The following is a 23,921-nucleotide window of genomic DNA, read 5'->3' on the forward strand; positions in this document are numbered from 1 at the left end:
CAAAGTGTACAAAGTTGCAATTCGACAGGAATAAGCTTTAGTGATCTACTGCCCAGAATGGTCACTGTAATAAGAATGAACAGCTGGGCACCAGTGGCTCATGCCTATAATCCTAGCTATTCATAAGACTGAGATCTAAGGATTGTAGATCAAAACCATCCAGGGCAAGAAAGACCTTAAGGCTCTTATCTGCAATAAACTACTCAAAAAAAGTGACATGTGGCACTGTGGCTCAAGAGGTAGAGTACTAGCCTTGAGCACAAAGAGGCTCAGGGACAGTGCCTAAGCCCTGAGTCCAAGCCCCAGGACCAGCTCTCCCCCTCCTCCCAAAATAAAATGAGCTGTATATTCCAAAATTATGAATGGACTAGATTTTAATTGTTTTCCTCATGACAAAGTATGTCAATCCATTTTAAGTATTCTACTTTAAAACTTAACCTTGTACCTCATATATAATTGTCATTTTAAATAAAATAAAAACAGAAAATAAAGGATAGTTCAGACATAAGAAACTGCTATGATTCAGCTGAATGCACAGGTAAGTGAATAGGATAGTAAGGATAGCTTTCCATGTTTCTGGGTACTAACTTCTTCTAGAGAGGGCCAGGTATTTCTGCCAAATCTATACGGACCTGAGAAGGTAACAGGAAGTAAATAGTTACATAATGACAAGTTACAAGACTGACATGATTTAATTTCATTCCCATCAAGCAATTATCAGTACATTCTCACATGGTCTCAGGATAAAAGAACTGCAAGAAATGGTTTTAAATGTTTTAATTGGTAGAAGACAAATTTGTAAAGGGTTCAAGTCATAGTTTTTACTTTTAAAAATAAATGACATATGCAAAAAACATTTTGTGGTGACTAAATACATAACTATCTAGGAACCACAAGGTTGTACATACTAATAAAGAGTAGAATTTTCCTCTGTAGAATAAACAGCATATCCTTCATTTTTTTTCTTTAAAAATACAAGTCAGTTAATGCGCTAAAATATTAACTGGGTAAGCAGGAAAACTATTAAATAGCTCACATGATTCAAAAGCCTAAAGTTATTTTCCTACATGGTGAAAGGATCCATCACATCCATCCCAGGGGACCACACAGAGGCAGGCAGGCACAGGAGAGCGATGATTACAAGGTTTATCAGAGGAGCCATACTTGCCCCAGAGGCTGCACATGGCAGCCTCCACTGTCTAGGTAGCAGCAGGATCGTGGGGCAGGAAGTGAGGTAGATGGGAGTTGAGGTGGATCTGGGCAGAGAGAGGGAGGGGCCAGCTGTATGGCCGGAACTCCAGGGCAGGGAGAAGCTCCAGGTTTAGGTGGAGCTGAGGACCAAAGGTGGGCATAATGCTTACACACAGTAATATGAGTTAGAAGAAAAGCAACCAGTTAAGGAATTCTGGCCTACAGAACTTGCAGAGATAGCAGGATAAGTTGATATACCAAAATCTGCCTGACAATAAAAAGTAGGGCAGGGGACTATGAAAGAATGAAGAAGAAAGAAGGACAAAAGAATGAGGAAATAAAGGACAGGACTTTCAGTCTTTGCCATCACACCCTGACTGGAAACAGAAAAGAGGCCCACCAATCACAAAGCCATCTTCAAGGATTCCAATTCTCATTATTTAACTCAAGGCTAAATTCTGTAGCAAGATGGCAGACTTGGGCTAAAAGGTTGTTTTCCCATGACTTGTCTATGTGCTTTCTTTCTCTGCCACATTTCTTTTCTAATAAACTATGCTGTCACCTTACTTATGTTTGCACCTTGCTTGATTTCTCTGGTCAATGTAAGAACTGAGGTTGTTTAGCTACCTTAAATTTCCTCTTTGTCTATCACTGCCTATCACTGTCTATCACTTTGTCTATCACTTCCTCTATTGACCTCCCTTAGATGACTAGTCAGGAAAGGAGCTAGAAACCTTCCACCATAGAAAATACAGAAGGAGAGAGAGGAAAGTAACCAAATCTAAACACTTTTACACATGTGAAAATCCTGGTTCAGGGAAGGAAAAGAATCTCAAGTTTCCTCACAGGCTGGGGCTCAAATCATAGTGGAAACTGAGCTATTATCTTCAAATGTGTTATTGTGGATGATGATAACTGAAGGAAAAGAGTCCATGCTCACTTACCAGATACATGCAGTGAATTTTTCCCATCCTCTAAGGAAAACTTTGAAGGACTTAGCAGAAAGGAAACGTTACACATAAAAGAGAGAGACATCAACCAGCAAATAAATGCAGGAGCTATGCAAATAATCCTGGGGCTTTCTTGTTTGTTTTTTTGTTTTTGTCGATCATAGGATCTGAACTCTGGGCCTGGGCGCTGTCCTTCAGCTCTTCAGCTCAAGGCTAGAGCTCTACCATTTAAGCCACAGCGCCACTTCTGGCTTTTTTCTGCTTATGTGGTGCTGAGGAATCAAATCCAGGGCCTCATGCATGTGAGGCAAGCGCTCTACCACTGAGCCACCTTCCCAGCCCTAATCCTACTTTTTAATAGAGGGATCAAACTTTGAGGAAAGGGCTCATTTATACAAGGCAGCACTGTGCCAGCACTTCCCTGGCTTTAATTGTAGCAACGTGAGTAGCTCGGAGCACTTGAGTTAGTTGGCCAATAGAATTAAAGGTCTTAGTCAAGCTGTCATGTGAAAATTTCATTCCTGGCTGCCTGACCCTAATACACTTACTATGTATTGGTTCCTAGATACATGCATGCCATCGAGGCTCTTCTGAACGTTGAAACGTCTATTATGGTAAAATATATCGCCACTAGATTCAAAAGCTGCAGAAAAAGCTGACAACAGTGAGCTCTCTGTGTGTGTCTGTGTGTGTGCACGTGTATAATTTTAAAATTATTCTTTCCTTTTTTGCTAGTCCTGGGGCTTGAACTCAGGGTTTGGGTATTGTCCATGAGCTTCTTTTGCTCTCTACCACTTCTGGCTTTTTCTGTGTATGTGGTACTGAGGAATCAAACCCAGGGCTTCATGCATGCTAGGCGAGTACTCTACCACTAAGCCACCTTCTCAGCCCTGAAATTATTCTTAACAATTCTGACAAATTATTTGTAAAACTGGTAGTATGGGGCTGTAGATATCTATAACAAAAAAGCAAAGCAAAAGAAAGAAATGAAGACCAGAAGAAATATAACCTCAATCACTTTAACTGATTACTCACTCATATTTGTTTAGATATCAGCCACATGTTAGGCCCTATGCTACTCGGTGAGGGGTTCATTGGTGAATAAAATATGTACACATTAAACAAGTTTGAAGCTTACAAACTGGCTGAAAACAGACAATTTTTAAATACAACACAAGTGATTATTGTAACAGAATGAGAAAACTGTGTGAACTATAAAAACTGAGGAGGATAGGTGGGAAAGGGAGAGATGCATTTGGATAAGATAGTAATGAAGTGAGGCAACCTGGTCTGGCCAGACCCATCTTGGCCACATGGTTAGTGGTAGGGTCTGGCATCTTTTCTTCCTGGTGGGGGAAGGGAAGTCCCACCCCCCAGGTGATGGGTATGCCTGAATCCCTGAAGACAGGGGCAGGAACTTGGCTGATAGGTTACTAAACCTGTCAGTCCAGTGCTTTGACTGGGAGCTTCCTGTGACTCTGTACTCTGACCTGACCCTGTAGAGGCCTGGACCAGCTCAGGCCTATTATGCCATGCCATGTGTGTCTCCGTGTTCATGTCCTGTGTCCTGTCTCCTGTCTGCTCTCGGGTCACCATGGCATCCCAATTCAGCTCTCCATTGGAGCTGAATTGGTTTGTTGGTATTGTTTTTGTTCTTTCTTTCCTCTCTGGCCTTCATGGTTCTGTTTCCTGTTAAGTGTATTTGCTGGCTGCAGATCTTTGCAATTGGCTGCCTGCAGACCACTAGTGCTCCAATGAAGACTCTAAAATTCAATCTCTCAAAATAAGGCTTCTCCATTTTCTTGTGACTGGGTCTGTATATCTGATTTAGGGTTCAAGAGTACAATGGATAAGGAAAGGCCTCCATTAGTCCCATCTCTACAATCTAGATCTATCTCAGACTTGAGCAGGCATCAAAATCAGGAAGAGGGCTCGTTAAAACCCATTACTGACTTCACCCCACTCCCTGTTGCTCACCAAGTTTCTGATTCATTCGTACTGGGGTCCTGTGGAGAATTTTTAGTTCTAAGAAGTTCTCTGATACTGTAGATGCTACTGGACTAAAAAGCACATTTTAGACAACTCTATAGAGCAGAGTTGTTGTCGTTGAGGGAGAAAAAAAGCAGTAGCCAAGAATTCTTGGGAGGAATCTTAGACAAGGAAGTTATGTTCTCTGAAATGTCCAACTATCACATCTCTTCCAAATAAAGCATATAGAGGTCTGGAAGTGAGTCTGCATGATGAAGTCAACATGACTGCCCCACTAACCTTTCCCCGACCACATTCTTCTACTCCTGTCTTCTGATTTAAAAACATGTAAGAAATTCAGTCAAGAAATACAAGGAACCAATTGCTAAATCAAACCATATTTTTAAAAAATCAGGCACATATAAGTTAACACAGTATCTATCACCCCCAAAACTAGATGTTATCAGAGAATAGTTAATAGAGAAAATAAAAGAGATCGAAGGGTGGCAGCTGTCTCCAAACACAGAGCATTCTAAAGCCAAGGGAGGAAGCTCTGTTAACACAAGCAATGAGAGTACACAATTACTTAAAGAGTCATCTAATCTTATGTGGCTTTAAATGTTACGATGGCTTGGAACATAGATATCTTTATTGTTTTTTATTTTTTGTTTTTGTTTTTTTTTTCTGCTGTGGGACTTGAACTCATCAGGGTCTGGACACTGTCCCTGAGCTTTTTTTGTTCAAGGCTAGCACTCTACCACAGTTCCACTTTTGGTTTTATAATAATTCAATGGAGATGAATCTCATGGACTTTCCTGCTCATGCTGGCTTTGAACTACAATATACAGATCTCAGCCTCCTGAGTACCTAGGAATAGGATTTTTTTGTTGTTGTTTATTTTTAAGAAAAGACAGGAGAATTTTGGTTTCCCTCCAAATAGTATGTGAACCTGTAAAAGCCATCTTTTTCTTATTGGGATGAGTTCCTGAAACTTAGACTTTTAAAACAGGCATCCGTAGATATTCTAATGTTGGCAAACTAAGGCCTAGAGTTTGGGAAATGGCTGGTCTAGTCCTCTGTAAAGCACAATCTCTTATACATTTTGATAGAGAGACAGCTGTAAGGTTCTAGACATTTCTTTGTAAGTATTTCCTTTGAATTTTAACAGTGTTTTTATTCATATTTAAGTGAAAAGGAAAATAGGATTCAGTGATATAAAATGATTTGTCCAAAGCCAGTTACATAGCAAGTAAGAGACAGACCCAGAATATAAACTGAGACTTTTCTATCCCAAGAATAGATTTGCTCCAATCATATTGAACTCATGATTATAACCTTTGTGAAGCTATAAAATAAAATGACTTCCTGGTCATGATAGTTTCTCATAAAGGTATTATGTGATAGGGACTGCTAAGAGAGAGAGGGAGACAGAAACAGAGAGACGGAGACAGAGAGAGAAGCAACGTTAATATTATCTTCAGATTTTAGACAATCTGTGGATACCAGAAAATATTCACAGTGCTTGACAACCAAAGTTATCATTGAGTTCCTAATTTGAAGGTTTTTCCCAGATATACTATACCTTACATAGCTACTTACATTGATGTCAGAGAGAGAATATTTACCGGTGAAGAGCAAAGTCAGGAGTCAAAAACCTGAATAACAAAGAACTTATCTCTGGACTGGGGATATAGGTCAGTGGTTAGGCACTTGCCTAGCATCCATAAGGTCCTGGGTTTGATGGCAAGCACTGTAAAATAATCCATTAAAAACTTGTCTCTTTCATGGGCCTGCTGCATAAAGGAGAGCAACTTCTGTGAATTTCACTTCTACCACCTATACAATTTTAATACCTTAGGGGTTTCTGTGGTGAACATATGATATTTTTGAGCCATTTTAGCATAGTAGCTAGCATTTGGTTCCATAGATGTTAGCTGCGTTGGTACATGTCTGGTAAATTATTACCTGAAAGAGGCATAGAATGCCGTTAATAAAATAAACCAAAAGAAACTATAAGAACAAACAAACCTATGAAAAGTCAGCCAGCTAAACAAACATCTTAACGCTAAAAATTAAAATGTTGATTTCCCTGGAGAAAGGCCAACTTCGGTAAATAGAAACAAACTCATAAAGATACAGAGGAACAGGTGTTTTCTTTCAGAAACTGCTAATTGATAGCATCACTAAGTGGTCACTTGATAATTTATTTAAAATTTCCAAATAAAACTCAGATACAGAAATAATATTGTTCCCATTACTATAAGATCAGAGGAGCAGGAAGCATTACACATTTTCTGCAAAGGGACACACAGTGAATCTTTCAGGGGTTGTGAAGGTTGTGATCTCCTCCTGACAACTCAACTCTACCACTACTACGTGAAAACAGAGACAATACATAATGAGTATGGATGCATTTTGATAACATTTCACTTACACCAAGAACATGTATTCTCCCTGTTTCCCCTGGAAAATTATTTGTATTTTCCCTGGAAATACAACCACCAAATAAAAGGTTGAACAGCTTTTCTCAGCTTACAGGCTGTAGTATAAAGATCAGGCTCCTGATGTGGGTTCAAAGTTGTTTGTCATTCCTGGGAAGAAGCTTTATACAGGAGAAGGAGAAGCAGGAGAGAAAATAGTCTTTACAGTTGTGAAGATATGGTAACATGCTCCAATATCTCAATAGAGCAATGGCTAAATAAGAATATATCCATACTGGATACACAGGCTTCAAACTAACTACTTAGGAAGATGAGATCTGAGAACTGCAGTTTGAAACCCAGGCAGATAAAACCTAAAGACTCTCATCTCCAATTGAGTTCAAACACATAAACCCGTGCACACACAGAGCATTGCATGTGTAATCTTTCATCGTTTGTGATTAAAGAATAATATGCTACATAAGCCTCAAAAGATACTCCAGAAACGATCAAGCAAAAGAAGGAAGTAAAAGTCTCATTGATAAAAGTGAAATAAGCCTTAGTTTTAGGTTCTCATGGCATTGAGACCACTTGAAAAACGATGATGTGTATCACTCATGGACGCTCATTCTGTGAGCTCAGAACACAAGACTGGTACATTTGCTGAGATGGAGCTACCTTCTGTTCACAGATGTTGAGATTTGTTTTTCAACAAGCCACTGAAAAATAGATACAAGCTGGAATGAGAAATAAGGAAAAAAGGGCAAAAAGGAAAAGTCAAAGAATAGGCATTCATCAGAAGTACTGGGGAACTTTGAGACAGATTTTTTTTTCAGTCAGTCATGGGATTTGAACTCTGGGCCTAGGTGCTGTCACTGAGCTCTTCAGCTCAAGGAGTGCGCTCCACCACTTGAGCTACAGCACCACTTCTGATTTTCTTATGGTTATTTGGAGATAAGAGTCTCACAGACTTTCCTGCCCAGGCTGGCTTTGAACTGTAATCCTCAGATCTCAGCCTCCTGAGTAGCAAAGATTACAGGTGTGACCCAACAGTACCTGACCAAAAGACAGATGATTACTGTGAATTTTTACAGTGGATTTTGCCACTCTTAGTCATCAACGGGTTGTTGACAGTACCGGAGAAACAGTGTCCAGTCCCATTTCTGACTTTCCCAGGGCTCTGACTGACATTAGCTTGCCTAACCAGATAAAAGAAGAAAGTAGTCACAGCAAATACCCTGTCGCAGTTCATTACTCAGCACCTGTTAACCATGATTAACAGCCCTGGCTAATTATGTGTTAAGAGCATCTAGGGCTGTAATGGATCCCTGAGGTCTGCAAAGTTGACTTCATTGCCATGTTTGTCTCCTTTCACAAGGTCTCAGGAAAACATCACCCAAATCTACTGAGTATTTTATGAACTCCCATGTCATCAATTTCACGTTTCAAACACACCTATGTCTTCCTAGGAAGGACAGCGAATGCCTGAGATGTTCATTTGTTCCATTAAAAAAAAGCAGGCAATGTTTGGGTTTTACGAGGCACAGAGGGCCCTCTTGCTGCAGTGAGTATAGTAAGAAGCTGCTAATCTGTTTGTGTCAAAGTCATTATTACGTTTTGTGATCCTGACTAAAAGATGAAGTACACGTTAATGGCAGGATACACCAAAAATAAAACGCTTCCTCCTCTCTCTCTTCAAATAAAGCAAGACTACAAACAATGGAAGCCTAGAAATCTTCAGACAAGGTCTTCAAAATGAATGCATTTTTAAAAATGTACCAAAACCACTCATATTTTAAACAAATTACGCATGTGGATAGGTTTAGTTTATTGTAAACATGTTATAGAATTATATAATGTATAATACATATACATATATATTTATGTATAACCTTTTTTAGTATATTCCCATACAGGTACCACAAACCTTTAAAGGCACAGGGTATGTTTCTTATTTTTCTCAAGTGTTATGGAGCTTAATATTATTGAATTTTTCTGAGAGTTAAAGTCAACTAATTAAACCTTCTCCTTTTTAGCAACTCGATTTGCTAATTTAACAATGTGTCATGTGCAATCAGCCACATCAAATATATATTATTATAATAACCTCCTAATAACAATCCAGAGATATGCCAGTCCACTTGACTTGACCTTAGTGGCTAAAATTCATTTGTTTCAATTTTTTGCCACTGTAGATAATGGTTCAATGAATGACATTGTATGTATTTATTTTATCTTTAGGGATTATTATGTTCTTCTTTAGATTCTCAAAGATAAGCTTTTTCTGTAAAAAGATTTTATGTATTTTTAGTATACAATGACACAATGCAAGTGTTAAGTAATGACTATACCCTGAGCACTGGATGTTACATATTTTTAAGTTGTAGGTTAACAATTCTATTTTATTTTACTTATGATCCTCTTGAATTAAATTTTCCTTTATAAGGACTAACACAGTCTTTCTTTTCTGTCAACTTCTCTTTCATATCCATTGCCCATTTTTTCAAGCAATTATTTTTATTTATTTTTCTTTACCAAGAACTGTAATTCAACTATTGATCTGTTATGTATGCCATTAAAAGCTATTTTTATCTGGTCAGTATTTGCATCTGGGATTATTTGCAAGGCCTTTTTAGGAGAAAATGTTTTTGTTTTTAGTTGTTGTTGTTGGTCCTGGGGCTTGAACTCTGGGCCTGAGCGCTGTCCCTTAGCTCTTCAGCTCAAGGCTAGTGTTCTAACACTTGATCCACTGTGCCACTTCTGGTTTTCTGAGTGGTTTATTGGAGACAGGAGTCTCAGGGACTTTCCTGCCCAGGCTGGCTCTGAACGGCAATCCTCAGATCTCACCCTCCTGAATAGCTAGGATTGCAGGCGTGAGCCAGTGGCGCCCAGCGAAAATGGGTTTTTAGCTCACCTTTATTTGCAATATGCCTTACACCGGCTGGCTTTGCACTTAAGGGTTAATTTCTCCAACTTACCTATCTCCCTTGCCTCTCTTGTTTTTGCTATTTTTTCTCTATCCTCGCCTCTCCAGTAATCACAATTACCTCCATAAAGAACTAAGATTTCTCCCTCTTCCAGGCCTTTATTTTTATTTTGTTCAAAGACAGAATAAAGCTTTGGCCCAAGACAATTCTGATGAGATGGCTAGAAAAACTGCTTTTCTGCATTGGCATTTTGGAAATATTGCTCAAGTGGTTTGGGATCCATTTGTTTCCACTGCCTCCATCCATCTTTGCTTTATGGCTTTTGACTAGGCTGCTTTAACTCCACACTCGGTTATGCTCCACTTCGACTGTATAGCTGCCAGTTTGGGTCCGGGTTTCACTGATTTACTGTACCTAACCACACTCTCTCTCGGCATTCTGAACCCCATCCCAGAGAGCCTACCTTCAGCTCACAGACTCCTCATTTATTGATTGAACAAAGTTTAGTTCAGGAAACGTTGGCACATAAGTGGGTTCATTTCCAGGAGCACATGTTTCCAAATCATTTCAAATAATGAGACCCACAATTTTTTTTTTCTAACATTGTTAAAGTTTACTAGGAGAAAAATCATTATGGTAATGTATATAATTATGCTATAAGTATTGTTTGGTTTATTTTATATTAAGTATTCTATTTAATACGCACAAAGGGATTTTCAAGTTCGGGAGCACATAAAGCACTTCATACTAAAGCTTCATACATCCTTTGTAAAAACAAAGTTAATGAAATAAACTTTCTCCAATTTCCTTGTTATTAATATCAACTTTGGTTATTTGGGACCTAGCACCAAATATTAAACAAAAATACTAAGATTGAAAATGTGAAACAGGACATGCTATTTAATCCCCCTCCCCACCCACCCCTTGAGAAGTGTTCCACATCAGTGTAAAACATTCCCAGTGGAAGCAGAGTAACTTCCCAAGCTGTTGCAAAATTCCTTGGTAAGTAGTGGTCAGTCCCACAGTAAAGGGGTAAAGATAGAGATAAGAGTTTAGTGATGCTTAGTGATTCATTTTACAGGGTGATTTGCTAGAATGGGTTTATTTTGACATCCTAAAAGCCTGACTTTTTTTTTTCTTTCAAATTCTGCCCAGTATTCAATTTTCCCATCAAAACTGAAGCCTGGTTATACATGTCAGATTCAATTTAACTGTCCAAATATTTTGGTGCAGTTTTCAAATCCTTCCCATTCTTTCCCATATGTCTCTATATGGGAACACAAGTATAAACACTAGTAATATGGAAGTATCTCGAAGATTTCTGAATGGACTCAAGCTAACCATGGTCTTTAAAGTTTTTCCCTGCCATAAGTGGTCTAAATGTTTGAGAGCTTTCGTCGTACCTTACCACGTTATACATACTAAAAGGAACCAATACTTGATTGTTCTCTACAACATGCTACATTTTTTTGTTGCTGCTGCTTTTGTTGAAGAACAATTATTGTGATTTGAATAAATTCAAGGGCAACTTAAAAAGACAATTGCAGTGTGCAAGACTGAACCTGGCCTGTCTCCCTGGTGAGCTGTGAAACACAACTATGGCTTCCATTTCATAACTGAGCGAGAGTCTTTAATTCTCTCCAATGCACAATTCTCTGCCTTTCATCTTTTCCACAAATAGCAGCTTGGCTGATCTTTTTATAATGAAAATTCTAACATGTAATTCCACATACTATAACTTTTCCATGATGTTTCATCATCCGAAGGCCAAGTGCCATATTCTCCAGCCTAGTTTATAATGCCTGACGATTGGGTTCTCTTCTGTAGCAGATGCATTCTCCCTTCTCACTGCAAACATTTTTGTATTACACTCGATCTTTGCTGAAATGAAATCTACTATTACTATAATCTCCCTATACTTCTATATTTAAGTTTCATATCAAGGAGAAATCTTAAAGGAGAACAGCATATGAAAATAGAAGCTCTCAGCCCTCTGCCCCATCTCAGCCATACTCCAGGGACAGGTAGCCTCAATTGCTGATAGCAGGAACACATTGTGATGAGTGCAGCCAGCCCTAGAGGAAGCCAGCCCTGTGGGTGGTAGAGCATAGAGATGCTAGGAACTCATATCCGTGATGACTTCACTACAATGATGAGTCAACCGATCCTAAGGACAATATTCCATTCAGATTTTCCCAGGCTAAGCCAACAGATTCCTTTTACACAATGGCTTCTTGCGCTGGCTTTTCTGCCTTTTGACATAAAACTTTAAAGCTAGAATATAAGGAACAGTTCCAAGTTCCTTTCATTAGCTTGTCTAAAGCAGGCTTTTGTGATCACTAAACATAAAATATTAAATTAGTGCCTGTTTTTTCTGACTGATAAGACTCAGGTATCACTGACTTTGTATACCAGGGACATGTGGCCAGAACAGTATAAAGTGTTTAGGAAAATGTTTCCTTTTAACAAAAGTGACTGTGGAGAAAATGGCTTAGAACATAGGTAGAAAATAAAAGTTTTTCTCCTGGTGTTAATTTGTGAGCCCAAGGAGTCAAGAGTCATTTTTTCAGTAAAGGCTATTTGAAAATATTTGTCCATTAAAATAAATATTTGTCCATTTTTAAGTGTGATTTTGCTAATCCCGTAATAAAATCATTCCTCTCCCTGCCCCTTGCCAGTCTTTTCCCCTCACTCTTTTCAATAAGTAAAGCAGCAACTAATATAAACTGTTAGTATAACAATTTGTATTGAACCTCTCCTGTTATTCTCAATTCTAACTATATTAGTAGGAACTAAGGTAAGGTTAGCAAATACTTCTATGGAAAGATGTGGGGGCTGGGTCTGTTTCAAGGAGTTCAATACAGTTACTTCTTTAACCTTTTCATAGCCCTATTCTTACCATTTCTATCATTTTACTGATGAGAAAACTAGGACTCTGAATGGTTGTCACTTGTCCAAAGTCACAAAGCTGTTAGTGAAAACTTGAATGCAAGGTCCTTGCTCTTAACCTAACCATTGCCTCTCTGTTCAGGACATGTTGGAGAAAGGTTAGCTGACACTACAAACATGGCTTAAGAGTATCTGAAACGTAATTAACAGACATCTCAAAAAATGCATAAAGTGGGAGACAAATGTTATTTTTCAATCAGAATGAAAATAAAAATAATGTTTTTGAGAGTTTTCAAAGCTAACATACCTGTAATGTCTAGCCTGGTTATGTGAAAACTTCCACACGTTCGTGTGGTCAGCAACAATCTCTTGTGCTCTAGTGCACTCATACATTTGCACTGTTAGAGTAAATTAGACTTTTCTAGAAAACCATGCAGACATCCAGGTACAAAGAACAAAGAAAAGGTTTATTGCCAGTAAAGGGACCAGCAAGACCCCTTCCCACAAGAGGGAACAAGTGCTCGCTATTGTCTCCGGTGACCTGTAGAACCTCTGAGATTTTGGAAATCTTGCTGCTTTATATGGTCATAGCTATCCCAAAGGAGAGCTCTCTCGGTAAAGGGAGTAGGAGCTAATCATTTACTGCCTTTACTAGGAGGGTCAAGTGTTGCCTAGAGAAAGAACATGCCAAGCTATGAGAGAGGAGGCTATTGGGCTAACACTCACATTTGTGTATTTTGTTCCCACACAGATGCATCAAATGCATGGCAGAAAAATAAAGTAAAATTAGCCCTCAAAACCAGCAGAGGATACACATTCTCATGCTTCCTTCAGGTGTAAGAGCTTTGGAGAACAAGAGAAGAGAGTACATTTTTATGCAGCATTCTGAATTGGGATTAAATGCTATATAATCTCTCTTACCTCTAACAACTATGAGTATGTGGGTTTTCTTTATATGTAGTGTATATAAGTCATCAAATCTAAAATAACAGATCCACCGATTAAGTTTTCATCAATAATTTCACTTTTTCTCTGGTACAAGCGGGTCGACTGGTTGCAATCCAGCCAATGAATGGCCAATAACAGCTATCTGCAGCATCCTTATAAACAAAAAGATGTGACTTCATCTGCTTGCTAGCTGTAACAGCATACCTAAAGCTGAGTTGTTTACTTTAAAAAAAAAAAAAAGGATTGATTTTTGGCTCATACTTTTGGAGTTGAGAAAGTTTAAGAGTATGATATTTTCAGCTTCAGGTGAGGGCCACATCATAGGAAACCAGAAAGAAGAGCACAAGAGAGCATGTGAGGAGAGGTTATAGGCTGGCTTTGGAACAGAACACTGTCATCTTAACTAATCCAGTCCCTGAAGACCGAACTTCTTCCCAGTGATCTAGCCCATTTCTTAAAGGCCCTACCATTTTTCATTAACATGATATCGGGAATCAAATTTCAGCATGAGTTTTGGCAGGAAACCCACACTCAAACCACAGCACGACAGAAAATAGTACAGGAGAAGTAAATATAAGATTGAGTGCTGAAATGCAAATGAATAGGAAGTTCAATTATAAAGAAGCTGGCTCTAACAGAAGTATCTATTTTACTTCATTTCTGACAACAAAGAAGAAAGGAAGTAGAAAAGATGGAATAATATCAAGACCATTGCCAAAGATTAACTTAACCCTCCAAGAATGAAACATAATCCAAGAGGCCCTCAGAAAAACACTTGTCTTTACAGAGAACTGTGATGTATTCATGTACTTACTTAGTTAAGTGAAATCTATTTTATAAAGCAAGAAACTCCTCAAAGAGGTCACAGATTTATCGTGATGTTAAAAGTCATAAAAATTATAGTTACAGGCTAAGTAGTTAAATTGAAATTACATACCACCCCATTAATTTTATAATCAATAAAGATAAAGGCAATGAAGAAGTAAATGATAGGAACCCAGCTTAAATCAAATCAATACATATTTATTGGCATTTATGACACAGAAGATACCATGATGTAGAAAGGTCAACATGATGCCATCTTCTATCTTTAAGGAGCTTATCATCTGGCTTGGGAAGTTGACATGTGGCCCGCAGAAATTTATCTCTACAGCAGCAACAATACAAAGGTTCATCCAAGTAATGGCCAACAGAACCATATATAAGCGTGTGTTAGAGCAGTGATGAAGAGCGTGGGCTCTGAGGAAGAGTTTCCAGGTTTTGAGTAGCAACTCTACCACGGCTATGTCATTGAGTTGGAAGCAGTTGTGTGTGTGTCCATGGGGATAAAACAGGACCTTCGGATAGGCTGAGTCTGAGAATTTAATGAGTTAATAATTTCCAAGTGCTTACAAACAAGGCTTTGCCTGGATGAGTGTAATGTAACTTCTAAGTAAGGTAAACACAATTGAAAGAAATAAAAACTCATCATAACCCTGGAAGAAGCTGAATAGTAATGGAAGGCATGTTCTTTTTCCGTTTCCACTGATTCATTTCCCCCTAAGGTCTTAATTGTTAGGAAAATTTTAAATGATAGTCACTTGTTGACCTGCTGTGGAAAGTTCATCTCTCCTTCTTTGCAGGAATAAACTATTAAAAAATTCTTCTTTAGGTCAGTTCAATTAGTTCTTGTTCACAATTATCATTCTTTTTTTTTTTTTTTTAGTTTTTTTTTTTTTTTTATTGTGAGAACACCATACAGAGGAGTTACAATTTCATGGGCAAGATAACGAGTTCATTTCTTATAAAGCATTGTACAATTATCATTCTTCTACCACTCCAAACCTATCATTTTACAGAAAGTGCTAAAAATAGCCTAATACACAAATTCAATTTTTTAGCGATCAGTACTTAACCATTCTGTCATCAAATTTTTCTTTTTTTTTGGCTCTGCCACTGTCATCAGAATGTTGACTTTTGGAAGCAAGAAACTTACACATGTATCTTTTAGTACTCAGTAGCATGCCAGAAACTAAATTATTTTATTAATCTCCCCTTTCTACTTGTGAGAGCTCACCTTCTAACATCATTTCACAAATCCCTATCCCTAGTATATACATAGCATCTAATTCCCTCCTCTTGATCACAGGGAGGGCACTGATAGGAAATTCCATTCTGTGATTAGGCCATCATTTGTAACTAAAGAAAAAGGACTTAATAAGAGTAATTAAATCCCCCCCAAATTCAATGACTTCCAGTGAAACAAATATTACTTTGAGCAGATCTAACATAATGAGGTGAGCACTCAAAAGGAACAGGATAGTTTTTCTTCCTGAAGAAATCCAAAGCTTAAAAGAAATCTTACTGCTGGCTATAAAAACAAAAATAATTAAAAATAAAAATAAAGTAAGGTTTCTTGCTGTGAGAAGGCTTAAGGAAACAGCCATGTGCTGGCAGAGACATGACAGTAGCTTCTGTGAGCTCAGAGTAACTACTGGCCAACAGCCAACAAGACAATGAAGACTTCTATCATACAACCAGAAGGAAATAGATTCTACCAATAGGAAGGAGCTTAGTAGTGGCTTCTTCCCCAATCAAGACTCCAAGTAAGATTACATACCAAGCCCATACTTAGCTGTCTTAGGGATCCTTAGATAAAATATGCCAGCAGCTAGCCTATGGAAATAATGAGATAACACATTTGTGTTAGCATTTGATCTCTCTCTTCTCTCCTCTCTCCTCTGCCTCTCCCTCTTCCTCTGTCTCTCTGTCTCTGTCTGTCTGTCTCTCTGTGCCAGTACTGGGGCTTGAATTCAGGGCCTTGTACCCTCACTTGGCTTTTTCCATTAAGGCTAACTCTTTATCTCTTGAGCCATACCTTCACTTCTAGCTTTTTGCTCCTTCATTAAGAGATAGGAGTTGCTGGGCTTTTCCTGCACAAGCTGGCTTCAAACTGGGTCCTTAGAGCCCAGCTCCTGAGTAGCTAGGATTACAGGTATGTGCAACTGGTATCTGGTCACATTTGTTTTAAGCCACTAAGTTTGTGGTCATTTGCTGGACAGCTATAGAAATCTAATGTCTATTTGCTTAATTCCCTGTCTTCTAGTCTTCTCTGGTTCTTATCTTTGCTAGCACCAATGTGTGTTATTTGTTCCTTGAGTCTCTTTTTTTTCTGTCACAGAGCTCTCCAAAAGGATTACTAAGTCACTTTATTAAGCATCTGCTTGTGGCTATTTCTAGCTTGCTAGACTATTCTCTTTACATTAATGTTTTACTTCCTATTGCCTGCTTGTCAGCTTCATGTGGGGACTATAAAACACCTCCCTTGATATATACAAAATCACTTAACTAGTCCAGTCTGTTGGCAGCACCTCCATTTTCCACTCAGTCTGCAAGCATCACTGGAGACTCTTAGCCTCAGAATCAGGAGCCAAATCACGTTGGTTTTTAACAACAGATACCATTCAAGGCATCTTTTGCTACTTCCAATGAAAATTCGGCCTTTCAGTATTACTCATGAAATCTTTTATTGGAGTTGATTAAATTTTTCAAAATCTGTAACTTGCTATAGCCTCACATAGAATCTCAAAATGCAGCACAAGTAAGTTTCAAATCTCAGTTCTACCACTTATCTGCAATGGCTTGAACATATTTTTCACACATATTTTTTAGTGCCTTTGAACCATAGTTTCCTCATCTGATTATTAGGGAAGGTGGTATCTATTCCACAGGGCTGATTTAAGAGTTATATAAAAAGCAATCTAAGCCAGGCACCAGTGGCTCATACCTGTAATCCTAGCTACTTAGGAGGTTGAGATCTGAAGATCATGGTTCAAGGCCAGCATGGGGAGGGAAGTCCGTGAAACTCTTATCTCCAATAAACCACCAGAAAACTGGAAATGATGCTGTGGCTCAAGTGGTAGAGTGCTCACCTTGAGCTGAAGAGCGCAGGGAGTTCAAGCCTATGACCAAAAAAAAGCGCAATCCAGTAAACAGTAGCTGTTCTAATTATTGCTTAGATATTGGTAACAGAATCAGTGTGACTTGTCTTCACTCTCAACAAAAGATATTCCACCCATTCTAAGCCTCTGCCTTAAAAGGCTTCTGCTCAACACTCTTAGATATGGCTCTGAGTATCAGGGTATTATGTAGGAATAAGGACCCTAACTCAAAAGGAACTTGGCTAGCTCACCTTAGAGTGCTCACCTTGAGCTGAAGAGTTCAAGCCCCACAACCGACCAAACAAAAAAACAAACACATTTTTTACAAGGAACTTGGCAAGGCAAAATTTACTTCTGCAAAAGGGTGTGCCATCAGCCAAAAATCTGGCAAGCAAGCATTCGGAGCAGGCAGACCCCTAGAGCGGAAGGCCCTCCCCTCTGCTCCAATTGGCTAAGCTCAGGTTCACTGCTTGTGTCTGGCTTGTTTGAAGAGGGTAGGATGTCTTAATGACTCACACCCTCTGCTACTTTTGTTCAATGACTTGAAGTGTATCTTAATTATTCACATCCTAGGCTATTACTTACTTGTTGATATTGTCTTAACACAATAATCAATGAGAGTCTAGCCACCTGGCCAACAGAGGAACTTTTAAGCAAACCACTGATAGAAAAGACAACAGCTTTTCTCACATCCCTCTGTGAGGTTCTGATGGCCTTGAGAAGAGCCGGCACCAGGCAATCAGGAAGCCAGCATCCAATGCACTACAGAAGCAAAACATGAGACTCAGTGACTACCATGGCCTGGAGACCTATAGCAAGAAGGCGGCCCCGTTGTTTCTCAATGCATCAGGACACAATGAGATTGTTGCAGTGCACACACTAAGTTCATCTAAAAATTATTATTTTTTCATTCACTGCTACTTATTAGCACCTGGTTCCATTGTTGACACTGAGAGGTTATTTTCTAAAACAAACATTAGCTTTGTTATCTTTCTGAAAGGAAGAACTAGAGACACTTAATATATATAAACCTCTTTCTGACTTCCACCTTACAAATTCTGAATAGAATAGACTTCTTATTTGATGTGTCTTACATCTGAATCATATACAGCCTATCTTATTTTGGTGTAGTTTCTGTGACTCAAGGGCTGTATTGGTTTTCCACCATGAGCTGCCTCCTTCACGTTATTTTATTTTTACAAATTGCATTAGCTAAAGCATGCTGTATTTGATTTTCTTCTATCCTTATCATCCCAGTGGCCACAGCACACTCCTCACCATATTTTTATAAATCACATCTAGTATGTTTTTACGCTTCTGTTTCCTGCTCTTATCTCAATCAAGTGAAGATAAGTTACCAACGTTCTGATGATGCTACGCTTCCACTGAACGTTGTGGCATTTCATCTATAAAAGGTTTTGACGTATATGCCGAATCAAAAATTCATTGCCATCATTTCTAGAAGTTTTCATGTTCTGAGATGAAGCCAATAGTTTCTAGAGCAATGGGTTTCAGGGCAGCAATAATTTTCAGCTTCCTTAAAGCAAGGCTTCCTTTGCTCATAAAGTCCTGGTTCTCTTGAAATTTTTAGTATTTAATCTCATAACTTCAAAGAATACTACTGCTGATTACTACCATTGTCACCTCTACATTCAGCATACTTGCTGGAAAAAGTTCCTTTAAGATGTTGGCCTGGAGATTTAGTGTTTAAGCCTTCTTGGCCAACTGATTAACAAGGAACAGTTATGTCAGAGGGTAGAAACTTCCAACGTAAAAACCTCTGTTGATTCTGATGTCAATGTGGCATAAGAGCTGCTGGCCTCATCTTTGGTGGACATCACCCTCCAGGCCATTTTCCAAACTCAAACACAGAGCAATCACACCTGAGTCCCTTATTTCCTGAGTGCTCAGTTCATACCCAGTGCCTGGCCTTTCATCCTTCTCCACATAAGCTGCCTCTCACACCCACCCTTCTGGGGTGCGTGTGTGATTTCTAATACTCAGTCTTCTCCTGGCACCTTTTAATTTCACCCCGAGACAGAATTAACTGTTGTGTGTGGCTTATGTATGTGGCCCCTTGCCAACTTGTGTGTGTGCGCGTGCGTGTGTGTGTGTGTTGGTGCTTGAAATGAGGCATTCTACTTGAGCCACAGCTCCACATCTGGTATTGTGGTTGTTGATTGAAGGTAAGAGTTTCAGGGACTCTCTGCCCCCTGCTGACTTCATATCTCAGCCTCCTGAGTAACCCCTTGACTACTTTTATTAGGGGAAGTGAAATATACTGTTAATACATGTCTCTTCGCTCCTTAAAGGTAAGGCTGAGATTAGTTCCACAGGTGGAAGGTGCTGGGAAATGAATTGAATCTCATTTGAATAAGAGAAAAATCTAAATAGCTATTATTAAGGAAAAGGATGGAGCTCTGGGAGGAAATGAATATAAACATGAATCTGTGTGGGTAATCTACATTATGTTCATAGCATACTAAGTACAAATGACTATGGTAGTCAAATATATCTCTAAAATACTTCATCTTCACAGACAGGCTTTTTTCCCCCAAGTTTGTGAGGATGGTTTATTAGGTCTTCATAAGCAAGAAACTACTGGTAGAGTGCAGGTCATTGTATAAATAAATACAACTGAATTTTCACGAACCAACCATGAAGGATCATAGGATCTTTAATAGTCTCTTTTGGAAATCAATAGCGTCTAGCTCACACAGCTTGCACAGTTCTACTGGGAATGGCATTTGTTACAGAAATGAAATTAATGTGTTAATGAAACACCAATGTGCCTTTATAGCATTTTGTCACAAAATCACATTACCTATATTCATATTTGATATTTTTCAAATGTATTTTTTCTTTGAAGCTAGTCCAGGTAGATACATAGGACTCATTTTCTGTAAAAGGCCAGAATTAAGAGGCATGGCTCCAGTGATATAGCATCAGCCATGAGCAAAACAGGTAAGCTAGACTGTAAGGCCTCAAGTTTAAGCTCCAGTATTGGTTATATATATATATATGTGTGTGTGTGTGTGTGTGTGTGTGTGTGTGTGTGTGTGTGTATGTGTGTGTGTGTGTGTGTGTATATATATATATATATATATATATATATATACGGACACATATATGTATTTTATTTATGTCAAGATGGTTGAAGACACTTGCTGGAAGAATTGTCAAACAAGTCACTGGTGGTTTATTCTTTATTTTACTGTGATAAGAACCCTTCACATGTATCTTATCCTCTTACAAGTTTAAGCAGAACACAATATTCTTGACTATAGGCACAATACCACACAGGCAATCTCTAGAATGTAATCATCCTGCATATTTGAGAGTTAAACTGTTTATAAACAGCAACTTCCTGATCATCCCTTCCCACAGCTGCGGGGAACCACAAAATAAAATTCTACATTGTTTCTTCTTTTGACTATCCTAAAAACATTATATAAACTGACTCATGGAAGTATTAGCTTCTTCAAGTATGTGGTTTCATTTCCTGCAATGTCCTTCAGGTTTATCCATGATATTTTTAAGGAAATTTTTCTTCTTTCATTAAAGGTGAGTAATATTTCCATGTTCTAGTCACCATATTGTCTTTTAACAAGTTATCCATGCATAAACATCTAGGTTCTTTCTATATTTTAGACTGCATCGTATCTCAGTAACACAGCAATGCCAATCTATCTTCCAGATCCCAATTTCAATTAGTTAAATTTAAGTAGCCAGAAGCAGGATTGATAAATCATACAGTGTTCTATTTCTAAATCTTCAGAAAATCCCAGCTGTTTTCCATAGTGGCTGCAACATTTTGCATTCCCATCAACATGGTAAAAGTCTTCTCCGAGAGCTTTTCTTTATGTTCACCAGCATCATCTTCTTATTTCCAGTACTCAAAGAGGTGTGAAGTATTAGATTATGGTGTGATTTGATTTGCATTTCCTTGATGGTCGGTGGTGTTGAGCATTTTTCATATTTATGCTGATCATATATATGCATTCATTGAAAAAGATCTATTATCATTTGTAAAATTAGCTTACTTGGGTGCCTTTTGTTTACTTTTGGGATTGAGTTGTAAGAGCAGTTGGAGTTTTCTAATACTAATCCCTCATCAGATACGTGGTTTATATACATTTCTTCCTTTTTTGACTTTTACTTGACTTTTACTCCGCCAATTTGCTATGCAGAAGGCTGTTAGTGTGATGCACTCCCATTTCTCTACTTTTGCTTCTGTTCTCTATGTTGTAACCATATATATTATACATATTTGTCTAAGTCCATGTCACAAAGACTTCTCCATATGTTTTCTTCTAGGAGGTTTACAGATTCAAGTGTTATATCTAAATTTGAAGCCCATTTTAAGTTATTTTGATTTTTGTGTATGGAATCATTTAAAGAAGATGATTCCTTAACTTAAAATTAACCAATTGTTTTAATGACAGGTGGTGGCTACTCTGTATTTCATCTATACCATCGGAGTCAACATTTGCACCTTTCTTTGGGAATCTTTTGCTATTTCAGCCCCTCTGTCTACTTCTCAGTATTATTTTCCCTTCTAAATTTCTACTGACAGCAAAATTGCAAAGTAAATCTATATACATACAACCAGAAAGACTGCAGAAAACTATAAGAAAAATGGGCAAATTGCATGCCCAGCAGTAAATCAAAACTATCTTAAATTGGAGATCATGTTAATAGAAATAGATCAGACTCTAAATGGCATCAAACTCTGAGTGCTTTCTCTCATTCACAGAATCTAGATTTTTAAAAAATAGTGGAAGTAGAAGAAGAAGGGCCTATTTGGGAAGAGAATAAGAAATCAGTGGGAATACACAGAGATATGAGAGTACATGTGAATTAAATCAAAATTTATTACATGCATACATGAAAAATGACACAATGAAGAGCCCAGTGCTTGTGGTTTATGCCTATAATCCTAGTTGAGGAGGCTGAGATCTGGCAATTATGTTCTTTTTTTAAATTTTATTATTTTTTTTTGTGAACATACTGTACAGAGGGGTTACAATTACATGGGCAGGATAATGCATACATTTCTTATCAAGCATTGCAGCCTCCTCCTTTGTTTACCCTTCACATCCCTTCCCAGCCTCCCCCCCCCACCCCCCCACCCAATCCTCCACCCCCCCTCCCTGCACCAACGTTGTAAAGCTTGTTTTCGACATGACAACTTGTACTTCTCATTGTTGCAACAGGTCCACCTGTATCCTTAAAAGACTTGTTTTTCCCCATCTCCTCCACAACTTATACTGTCAACAAATACAGTGAAAGCAGGGGTTATACTGTGGGGGAGGGACATACAAAGAACAAAGAGATAATCTTATAAATGCGTTAGAAACAAATGCATGAAAGAATAAAACATTAAAATACATATCTAAGGGTTCATTTTCCTAACATCACATTATCTGACCTTTTCTGCTTGACTCATACTTATACTAGATATTGCAAATAAGGGAAACCATGGGACCTATGTTTCTTTGGGCCTGGCTTACTTCACTTAATATAATTTTTCCAAGTTTTTCCATTTCCTAACAAATGGGGCAATGTCATTCTTTCTGATAGAGGCATAGAATTCCATTGTGTATATATAGCACATTTTCTTGATCCATTCATCTACAGAGGGGCATCTGGGTTGGTTCCATATCTTAGCTATGGTAAATAATGCTGCAATAAACATAGTTGTGCTGGTAGCTTTAGTGTGGTCTTGTTTGTAAACATTTGGGTAAATGCCCAAAAATGGGATTGCTGGGTCATAGGGGAGCTCTATGTGAAGTCTTTTGAGACACCTCCATACTGCTTTCCAAAGTGGTTGAACAAGTTTACATTCCCACCAACAATGAAGTAAGGTTCCCTTCTGTCCACATCCTCTCCAGCATCTGTTGTTGTTAGAGTTCTTGATTTTTGCCACTCTAACTGAAGTGAGGTGGTATCTCAATGTTGTTTTGATTTGCATTTCTTTTATGGCTAGGGATGTTGAGCATTTCTTCATGTGTCTATTGGCCATCCTTCTCTGGCAATTATGTTCTGAAGCCAGCTCAGGGCAGAAAAGTCCATGAGACTCATCTCCAATTGGTTATCAAAAGTCAGAAGTGGAGGTATGGCTCAAGTAGTAGAGAATCAGCTTTGAGCAAAAGAATTCAAGTTAGATCATGAGGTGCTGAGTATAAGCCCCAGTACTGACATAAAGAAGAAAAGTAGCCAGGTACCAGTGGCTCACACCTGTAATCCTAGCTACTTAGAAGGCTGAGATCTGAGGATCACGGTTCAAAGACAATCTGGCAGGAAACTCCTTGACACTCTTATCTCCAATTAACCACCAGAAAACCGGAAGTGACACTGTGGCTCAAGTGGTAGAGCACCTGCCTTGAGCTGAAGAGCTGAGGACAGCACCCAGGCCCAGATTTCAAGCCAAAAGAAAGAAAGGAAGAAAGAAAGAAAGAGAGAGCGAGAGAGAGAGGGAGAGAAAGGAAGAGAGAGAGAAAGAAGGAAGGAAGGAAGGAAAAAAGAGAGAGGGAGGGAGGGAGGGAAGGAAAGAAAGACCCCTATAATATTGTATAATTCATCTATGATTTACAAAAGTATCTAGGAATTGTACCATTCTTTTCCAGACTACTCTTCTTCCCCCTTTTCTCCCTCATCTTGGTGGGATGACTGGTAGAGAAAGTACATGATCAATAAATTCCGAGG

The 23,921-nt window shown here is 38.5% G+C and overlaps 1 protein-coding gene and 1 long non-coding RNA gene across 8 annotated transcripts in view; both read right to left on the minus strand.

Moving 5' to 3' along the window:
* The window catches only part of Fhit (fragile histidine triad diadenosine triphosphatase), a 1,324,198-nt gene that overhangs the window by 637,147 nt on the left and 663,130 nt on the right, over nt 1–23,921 (minus strand). The gene's annotated exons all lie outside the window — the stretch shown is intronic.
* On the minus strand, nt 134–23,576 carry LOC122108225. The gene is made up of 3 exons (XR_006147497.1): nt 23,530–23,576; nt 17,479–17,484; nt 134–175 (listed from the first exon to the last, which is right to left on the minus strand). It is a non-coding gene; the product is annotated as an uncharacterized LOC122108225 (long non-coding RNA).

This window comes from Dipodomys spectabilis, unplaced genomic scaffold (assembly GCF_019054845.1).
Source record: "Dipodomys spectabilis isolate Male_0828 unplaced genomic scaffold, ASM1905484v1 ptg000054l, whole genome shotgun sequence".
In the NCBI taxonomy this organism is placed as follows: Eukaryota; Metazoa; Chordata; class Mammalia; order Rodentia; family Heteromyidae; genus Dipodomys; species Dipodomys spectabilis.